This window comes from Rhinoderma darwinii, chromosome 4 (genome assembly GCF_050947455.1).
Source record: "Rhinoderma darwinii isolate aRhiDar2 chromosome 4, aRhiDar2.hap1, whole genome shotgun sequence".
Lineage (NCBI taxonomy): Eukaryota > Metazoa > Chordata > Amphibia > Anura > Rhinodermatidae > Rhinoderma > Rhinoderma darwinii.
Window position 1 is genome coordinate 142,695,484 of NC_134690.1, and position 9,742 is coordinate 142,705,225.

Sequence of the window (9,742 nt, forward strand, 5' to 3'; positions counted from 1 at the left end):
TCCTAGCGTCATACATCACTATGATGCTAGGAGCCCGGCTCCCTGCACTGTGTTCGGTCCGGGTCTTCCGGCCGAAATACGTTCCGTACTTTACGGACGTAACATGGTCGTGTGAACCCAGCCTGACAGTGAGTCTGTCCTGTATTAAGACTGATTTATCCTTAAATTCATAGTAGTGAACAGTTAGGAGGGAGGGGGCTAATAATTGGAGAAAGAGGAAATTTTCACTAATATGATATATTGCAGAGTTTATTATATTTGCTTGTAACATTGATTTAAGCAAAGTTTGTCAAAAAGTAGTGACCGTTTAAAAATTAACCATGGAGAAATAATATATAGCAAAAATATTGTATACATCTCTGTTCTATCCACTATAAATGTAATTCTGGAAGCAATGCAGCTTGCATGGGAAACTATAGAATATAAATGGCTGCAACAGTTCCCCATGGAAATATGCTAATAAACATCTAAATTCTAATTTATGTCGAGGTTTGCTGAGAGCGGTTTTCTCTGAGATGTTTGCAGCACGTTTTCCCTTGTAAATATTGCCTTTGTATTCTTGCCTGAATCTACATATGCCTCTCATTTCCAAAGTGTTAGTTTGCCCTCTGGCTATTACAGTAGAACAGCTGTGACTTGAGAATCCAGCGTTGCCACTAACATTGTAGGAATTGTACTTAACAAATAAGTATTTTTCCGGAAAAGTCCCATAACGCTACACTATCGCTAGAGGTGAATAAAGCAGCACATTGTCTTTGCATCATGACCGAAATAAACAGACATTTAATTTCCCTTCTATCAAGAAATATTGTGATTTTTTTCGAAAATATGTTTTATAATGTATGCAAATGACTTATTTCAAAGCAGACATGGGGCTTGATTTATCAATATGGCAGGTGTTGCAGCTGTATGAGTTACTGGCACCTTGTTTATGGCAGCCGACTCTAGGCTATTCATCAAACAGTGATATTGTAATGAGTCAAGATTGAAATTATCCTGATTCAATATTCTATTACCACCAGCGTAGGGTGTCCTGGCCAGCAGACTTCATTCAGAGAAGCCAGACAATCGTACAAAGTGTTACACATTAACTTTTTCCATTTTTGTTGGAATAAGAGAGATGATGGTGGTTGGTTGAGAAACTTGATTCACTTATCAGATTACTCATAAAACCTAGGCAATGGTTGAACATATTTCCGTGATACCGAACATTTCAGATTTTGTGCAGTAGTATATATATATATTTTTTCAACTGAACATTCTGTAAACTGCACACGTTTACTCATAGTGTAACTTACGCCAAAAACTTGTCTGCTCCCTTTAACCCCTATGTGTAGCAATACTGTGGAGTGTCATCTGCACACCCCCGTAGCCTTTGTCCAAATGCACATGTTAAGTCTGAGCCTGTATAGCGGGACATGGAGTTCTTAAGGTACCATATTGTGAATCAGAAGGTACTGTTCGCAGCAGTATGGCACCTCCTGTATGATACTATATTGTTCCCTAGGAGCAATGTTTCTAGAGGAGAATAACTCCATAATTTGGAATGCAACGAACATGCTACTATTTATTTATTTATTTTTATTCATGAATTCAATGTATTGTATGCATACATCAGCAAAAAAAAGCTCTCTGCCTTCATATGAAAACTGAGGCATATGAAAGTACTGTATAGACCCATAGATTTATATGGGGTCTCTATAATGAACCTGGACAACACAGATCCATTGTGTGCATAAGCCAATTAGTCAAATATTGGCGGGTGTATTAAAAAAAAAAAATACACTCCCTAACCTTGATGCCCATGACTCCTCTTTGCTGCCTCTCTTCAGGTAAACCTCACCAACTGGGTTTACTTGCTCCATTTACTTAGACTTTGTGCTGACATCTATAACTAGACCATAGCAGGTTAGAGCTTCTTTTTAATCCCTGGAATAGGGTATCCACTAACACTAATAAAGAACTTTTATTGGGTATGCTTTAAAATCAACAAAAATGGTGACTTAAAAAAGTTCACATATAATTAATTAACGAGGTTCCTAGACCATGGGATATGCTCGTATTAACGATTACCCCAATGGTGGGTGTGTTTAGAAGTAGAGCGCTTTAAAGAAAATGATTATTCAGCACCATTCAAGTCATTCAGTGCTTGCTCATTTTACATTAATAGTCTGTCAGATATTTATTTTGATAGTATATTAACATACAGATGCTAGTTACATGAGAGACTGTTGTGTTTGAACATTAAGGGTATGTTCACACGACAGCGTCCGTAACGGCTGAAATTACGGGGATGTTTGAAGGAGGAAACATCCCCGTAATTTCAGCCGTAGCGGCATGTGCAGGCGCTTGAACGCCGCGTCCATTACGGACGTAATTGGCGCTGCTTTTCATTGGAGTCAATGAATAACGGCTCCAATTACGCCCAAAGAAGTGACAGGTCACTTCTTTGACGCGGGCGTCAATTTACGCGCCGTCATTTGACAGCGGCGCGTAAATATACGCCTCGTGTGAACAGACAAATGTCAGCCCATTGCTTTCAATGGGCAGATGTTTGTCAACGCTATCGAGGCGCATTTTTCGGATGTAATTCGGGGCAAAAACGCCCGAATTACGTCCGTAATTAGTGCGTGTGAACATACCCTAATAGTTAGTCATTTGGTTCAGCTCCTATATTCATCAGTCCCACACCCACATTAACTCTGCATTCAGAGGATCACAGCATGGAAGATGTGCGGCATGATAGGCCGCACAGAGTACGAACAGTTAGTCATTTAGTATAACTCCTATTTTCCTCAGTCCTACAGCCACATTTGCCCTGTTTTCAGGGATTCACAGCATGAAAAATATGTACTTGGCAAAGAAGACTGTCATATTGGAGCATTATTAGTTAGTCGTTTGACACAGCTCCTGTTTGCATCAGTCCTTCATCCACATTTAACCCTGCATTTCTGGGAATCGCAACATGGAGGACATACAGGTGGCATGAGAAGCTGCTGTATTGGAGTACTACAAGTTAGTCATTCAGTATATCTTCTATTTCGAGCAGTCTTACAGCCTCATTAACCCTGCATTCAGGGAGTCACAGCATAAAATATATAGAAATGCCTTCTATCTCTTCGAAACAGTCTAGTCTAAACTATCATGGAATCACACTGAAAAGAGCATACTACCAAAGCGATCTGCTTCTAAGTTTATCCTGTCGCTATAGTCAAGTTATCTTTAGCCTCTCCAACATGTTTCACCTTGCATTCAGCGATCTTCAGGGAGAGTCAGGCTAAACATACAGTTCTGTATACAGGTGCAGTGCAATAGCCGGGTGCACTCGGGCATGAGGAGCTTACGGGTATTTTCACACGGCTTGTTTCCACACGTAATTCAGGCGTTTTACACCTCGAATTACGCCTGAAAAGACGGCTCCATTACGCCTGCAAACATCTGCCCATTTCAATGGGTTTTACGATGATCTGTTCAGACGAGGTGTAATTTTACTCGTCGCTGTCAAAAGACTCCCGCGTCAAAGAAGTGCATGTTACTTCTTTGGACGTTTTTGGAGCCGTTTTGCATTGACTCCATTGAAAAACAGCTCCAATTACGTCCGTAATAGACGCCGCGAAAAACGCGAGTACTTGCAAAAATTTCTGAAATTCAGGAGCTGTTTTCTCCTTAAAACCGCTCCGTAATTTCAGATGTAATTTGTTAAGATGTGTGAACATACCCTAAGACTACTAAAGACCTCCCACAAGGGGGACAGATCAAGGGTGTGTCAACCAACCGGCAGAAGGGCTCATCCATGACAACATTGAGCCTCATTATCCGCTCGTAGGCTGTATATTTCCCATCATATCAATCCTCTATGCAGCGTTTGTTACGCATGGGCATGGCCGCCATCAGGGCAGTACTAGCAGTACTTCCGTCAGGGGCCCGGCCAAATGACTGAAGAAAAGGGGCCTGCCGGGCTGTTGTCACCCCCCCCCCCCCGGACTGTCTGACTCCCCTTGCAACCCTCACGGGCCCCCCCTCGCAATGTTCCCGGGCCCCCCTCGTAGCCCCCCCTCACGATGCTCGCGGCCCCCCCTGCATACCTGTTGCTTTACTAACTGGATGGGGAAGATGCAGCATGTAAGCAGAAGCTCTGTGTGGAGATCCCGCCCCCCAGCCAGCTCCTCTACACAGCCGACCGGACCTGCAGGCTGGTGAGTTTTTTTTCCCCTTCCCCTCTCCATCCTGCTTCCAATTCCTCCTGACCCCACTTGTAGATTATATAAAGTATGTTAAAATGTTTTTGTTTTTTTGTTTTCCTAACTTTTTTTTGCCGAGATTTTTGCAATTGCGGCAAAAATGGCACCGTTTTGCTGTGATTTATATAAAAATTGCGGCAAAACCGCGTGATTTGTGCTGCGGTTATGAAAATTGCATTAAAAAAAGGATACAAAACATGAAAAAAATAGTGCTGTTAGTCTATATTCTCACAGTGCAGTCAAATCATGTGTTTGCCGCGATTTTGCAAAAATTGTGGCAAAAAAATGGGATTTGATCGCACTGTGTAACTAGACTAAGGCCTTATTCAGACGGCCGTGTTTGGTCTGTGATATGCGGAGCGTGTATCGGCCGTATTTCCCAGGCCGACCACAATTCATGGAGCTGGACTCCTAGCATCACAGTTATCAATGCTGCTAGCCCCTGCCTCTCCGCGGGAATACTGCCCCATACTGTAAAGATACTAGAAACCCGGCTCCCTGAACCGGGAAATATGGCCGATACACGGTCCGTATATCACAGACCGAACATGGACGTCTGAATAAGGCCACTTACTTGTCTCCTATTTTTGGTGCGGATTGCACACTGAAAATTCACGACAAATTACAATATAAGGCGATGTTCAGACGAACGTCTGAGAAATCAGCTGTGAATAACCGCTGTTTTTCATGGCTGATTTGCACCTGTTTGGGACCCGTTTTCCCAGATCCCTCATAGACTTAAATCTATTGAGGGATCCGTGAAAATGCACAAAAATAGGACACGTCCTATTTTTTTACAGCCCCTTCACACGGTCCATTAAAGCAACGACCATGTGAATAACCCCATAGAAATACATGCAGCCGCGTGACGGCCATTAAAAAAAATGTCCTTGACACGGACCAATAACACGTTAGTCTGAATAAGCCCTAACTCATGTGAATGGAGTTTGTCAAAACCTCATGCACACGCAGCAGAAAAAAAATCTGCATGGAATTTAGGACGTACTGCTGATTTATAACCCCTTAACGCAATATCACGTAACTGTACGTGATAAGGGTTAGGTATGTATGGGAAGTATAGAGCTAGCTCACGGGCTGAGTTCGCTCCATACACAGCGGGTGACGACTGTGTTACGCAGCCGACACCTCACTGCAACGGGCGGAATCAAAGATCACTTTGATTCCGCCCCCGTTTAACACCTTAAATGCTGAAGTCAATTGCGACCGCGGCATTTAAAGTGATAAATCACGCCCCCCCTGGTTGTTATAGCAGCCTGGGGGCGTCATCTTTGTACTCCTTTGAACCTTCAAGGAGACTGTCATTATCACGATATACTGTAATACATTAGTATTGCAGTATATCATGCAGTGCATGATCATTGCAGTGGAACGCTGCTTCAAGTACCCTAGGGGGACTAATAAAAAAAAAAAGTCAAAAAACAGTTAGTTAAAGGTTTCTTTTTATGTTCCAAAAAAAAATAAAGTAATAAAATAATAAAGTATTAAACGTTCAAAGAAAACCAACCTTTTCACATTTTTTCCCTAAATCAATGTTAAAAAATAAATAAAAGTTAACAGAACTAGTATTACCACTTCCTTAAAAGTAGCATTGTTTAACCCGCTGGGTGAATGCCTTAAAAAAAATATATATATAAAACACGCAAATTGCTGGGTTTTGGTCCCCTTAGCGCTCAAAAAAAGTGATCAAAAAGTCGCATATACCCCAAAATGGTATCAGTGAAAACTACAGCTCGCCCTGCAAAATTTAAGCCCTCACACCTCTAAATTTATGGAAAAATGAAAATTATGGCGTCACAAATCTGACTCAAAATTCCTTCAGGCTTTCTCTGCCTCCCATTGATGACAATGGGAGGTAAGAGATGGAAATGCCCGAAGAAAGGGCATGTCGCTTCTTTTTCTCGCAAGCGTTTTTTTCCGCTCATGGGAAAAAAAGCCTTCGCCTCCCGTTGAAATCAATAGGAGGCGATTTCGGCTGTCATTTGCCACAGTTTCCAACACGGTTTCCGCTGCAAAAAATGTGGCAAAAAACTCTATGTGAACAGGTCCTTATTCTTGTGCGGATCTGCTATACGCTTGTGACACATCTGCGTCAGAAATCAAAGGGAAAGCCTCAGATTTTTGCTGTAGAAAAACACATTGAACTTTAATGGAAATGTAAGAATGGAGTATTAGTTCTCCTTACATCCTCACAAGCACTTCCCCCTCCTTTAAGGCCCCTTTACATCATGTTGTTGCCCTAAGTTTATTGTGTACTTCAGGAAATCTTCTAACGTACACAATAAACAATGTGGACGATAATTCACACGGCTACATTATATCCTTTTAGCCTACGTTGGGCTTGTAGATGTCGATATACAGTACCTTATTTTTGAAGGATGGAATAGCGTAGTAGACTTTTCTATTCCCGAGTCCCCAGGCAGAACATTACAAGTGCTCTACCCGTGGACTTTATCCGTGGGAAAGCTCCTGACATCACTGTCCATATATGTAAAGTGACGTCAGGGGATTCTCCAGGGCCGGAATCCCCGGTCAGAGCGTTGCCGACTCTCCGGCCATGTACTCAGGCTTTGCAAAGCTTCGGACCTCTCTTTACGTATATGGACATCAGGAACCGCACCATAGTCCCTGGGCAGAGCGCTAGCAGAAGGCTCCAGCCCTGTTCATGGACAGTGACTTCAATTGTTTCCCCTGGGCCTCTCCTCCGGACGACGTATCCCACTGTATGCCATTGTCGGATATGTTTTGGCTAAAGAGATCAAAATCCAGATCATTAACCGGTCACTGCCTACTCCATGGTTTCCTTCACTGTAATTGACATCAGCACCAAAATCAGTTAATGCGTATAACGTACAAACGTGAGTGCCACACTTTCCGTTGCCCACCCCCGGTAATGGAGGGGGGGCCCAGACATCTTGGCTGTATGGGGCCCAGAAATTCCTGATGGCGGCTCTGCGCATGGGGTCCTGGCAGCGCGTCCCCAGTCAAACGAATACCTAAGCAGGACATTCTAACCTCATAGCCTAGAAACTTATTTGGAAGATCAGAGAGTTCAACACCTCATATTCTAGATTTGAAAAAATTGATTCATCCTCATCGCCTTGTGTTATAGGAATACATGTAGATGCCATTCCATATCGCAGGCATGGACGTCATCATGGGATCATCTCATAGGGGTGGATACATAATAATGTGGATGGCCTCACGTGACACATCCAACCTCCCCGTACCTTGTGTTCTAGAATCCAAAAAGGTATTTGTAAATATTGTATTAAAATGAATAAATCTACACTTAATATAATATATCAGAAAAAGGGCAGATACATGCACCTTCAAATAACACTGTGTGTTCTGATTAGTTGCGGATGGAGACCAGGAGCAGAGCGATACAAAACAAGGGGATTTGTTCAAGTGAAGCATGTAAATCCATAGTGCTCATTTAAGTCCATAGGAGAGAGTGTCTTCAACCTGTGACTCCACATGCATTCCCTCTGTAGAATACGTTTATTGGTATCATCTTTCCTCGCGTGTTCATGTATTTTCTCAATCCACATAAAGGATATACTATTCAGGATATATGAGGCCTTTCACTTTGCAGTTGAAGAAATCACGTATTTTGGAGATTTTCTTTGTCATATGACTTGAAAAAGACTTTCCTGCATGCACGTGTTAACATGCAATGCAACCTCCCATCCATAGTTACCTATAGTGCAAGTAGGCAACCATGTTTGGTTTGTCTATCGGATGTAAAATGACTTTTTACCATGTGGTCCCTTAGGGATCTCCCTCTACAATAAGTAATTTGTGGGTTCCACTTCAACACTTGTTTTAGATCAGGATCCTCACTGAGGACATTCCAGTATTTTGAAATAATATCACGTACTTCATTATGTGCCTCATCAAAGGTACCAATAATCCTAATCCTTTTCTGTATACTGAAGCATGAATTTTACCTTTTCAAGTCTTTTTCTATCAGCACATCGGGGAAAGTCAAATGAGTTGTATTACACTCGTAGGTGAACCTTAAAAATAGTTAATTAGCATTCAGATATTGTACAAAATTGTCAAACGCAGATTCAGAACCCCGCCATAGTATAAAAATATCATCAATAAATCTATGCCAAGAGAGGATCCTGGAACACCACTCCTGGTTTCCATCCACAAATACAATACTATTCTCCCACCTGCCCAGGAAAAGGTTTGCGTACATGAGGGCACAAGGGCTTGATATAGCAGTACCCGTGAGCTGGTGGAAAAATCGACCATCAAAGAGAGAGAAATTTCTGGTCAGACAAAATTCTAAAATGTCCAAGACCAATTCATTGGGTGGTCTAAAATGATTGCTTGTTGTTTCTAAGAAGCTTCTCACTGCCATTATACCCAGATTGTGTGGTATAGATGTATACAAGGCCCCTACATCAAAGCTTGCCAGTAAGAACTGACCATCTGGTTCAAGGCCGTCCATCTTCAGGAGTTGATCAGTTGTATCTCGTAGGTATGAGGGCAAGCTGCTAACAAAATGTCTCAAGATTGTATCTACATAAGTGTTAATATTTTGGCCTATACGCACTACTACTGGCACAATCGGACGGCCCCTGATGGGTACAGTATTCTTGTGCACCTTTGGAAGAGAAAAAAGGGGGGCATTGTAAGAAAGGGAGTAGAAACTCCTGTTCTTTCTCCAAAATGAGGCCCTCATTATTGTCCACTAATAGAATGGCCTCCAGTTCGAATCTAAATTCTGGGTTAGGATTCTATAACAGTCTGTATCTTTCACCAATGTTAAGCACATTTGAGGAAAAGTTTTGCGGTCCGTGACCACTACATTTCCTCACTTCTCTGTGGGTTTTATTATGATGCTTTTATCCTGATAAAGGGATATTCGACTGCTGATTTCCTCTTTTGTGAGATTTGCTCTACCTTTAATTTTCCCTTCTGACAGATCAATTTCTTTGGTGACCCGGTCCAGAAAGATATCAATGTGTGGTGTATCACCTAGTAGTGGCATCTTATAATTTTTCATTTGGAGTGTGGTTATAGCTTGCCCAAATTTTTCACAGGAGAGAAGCCGTAGTCTCAAACTCATGGTGAATCATATTAACAATACTAATGATGAAACTTGTGCAAGGAATGCTGTACCATTTACTAAACTGGAGTTAGATTGAATGGCATAGCAACCATTTTTTTATGTCTTCCCTTGAGTGTGATTTAGGCTCACTGGGACTGGGCAATTAGTTCTAAAAACTAGAATACATTCTGTATGTGTGTGCAGTCTGAGAAATACTTGAACGTCCATGAAGAATAAGATTTATTTTCTACTACTTGTAGATGCTCTTCATAATACTCCCAAGTGAAAGGCAGGCGATAGTTATATTCTATATTTTCTACTATGTAAAGACATCGTTTTTAAGATAGAAAGGTATTTTATTCCATCAACCATAACATTAAAACCGCTGACAGGTGAAGTGAATAATATTGATTAT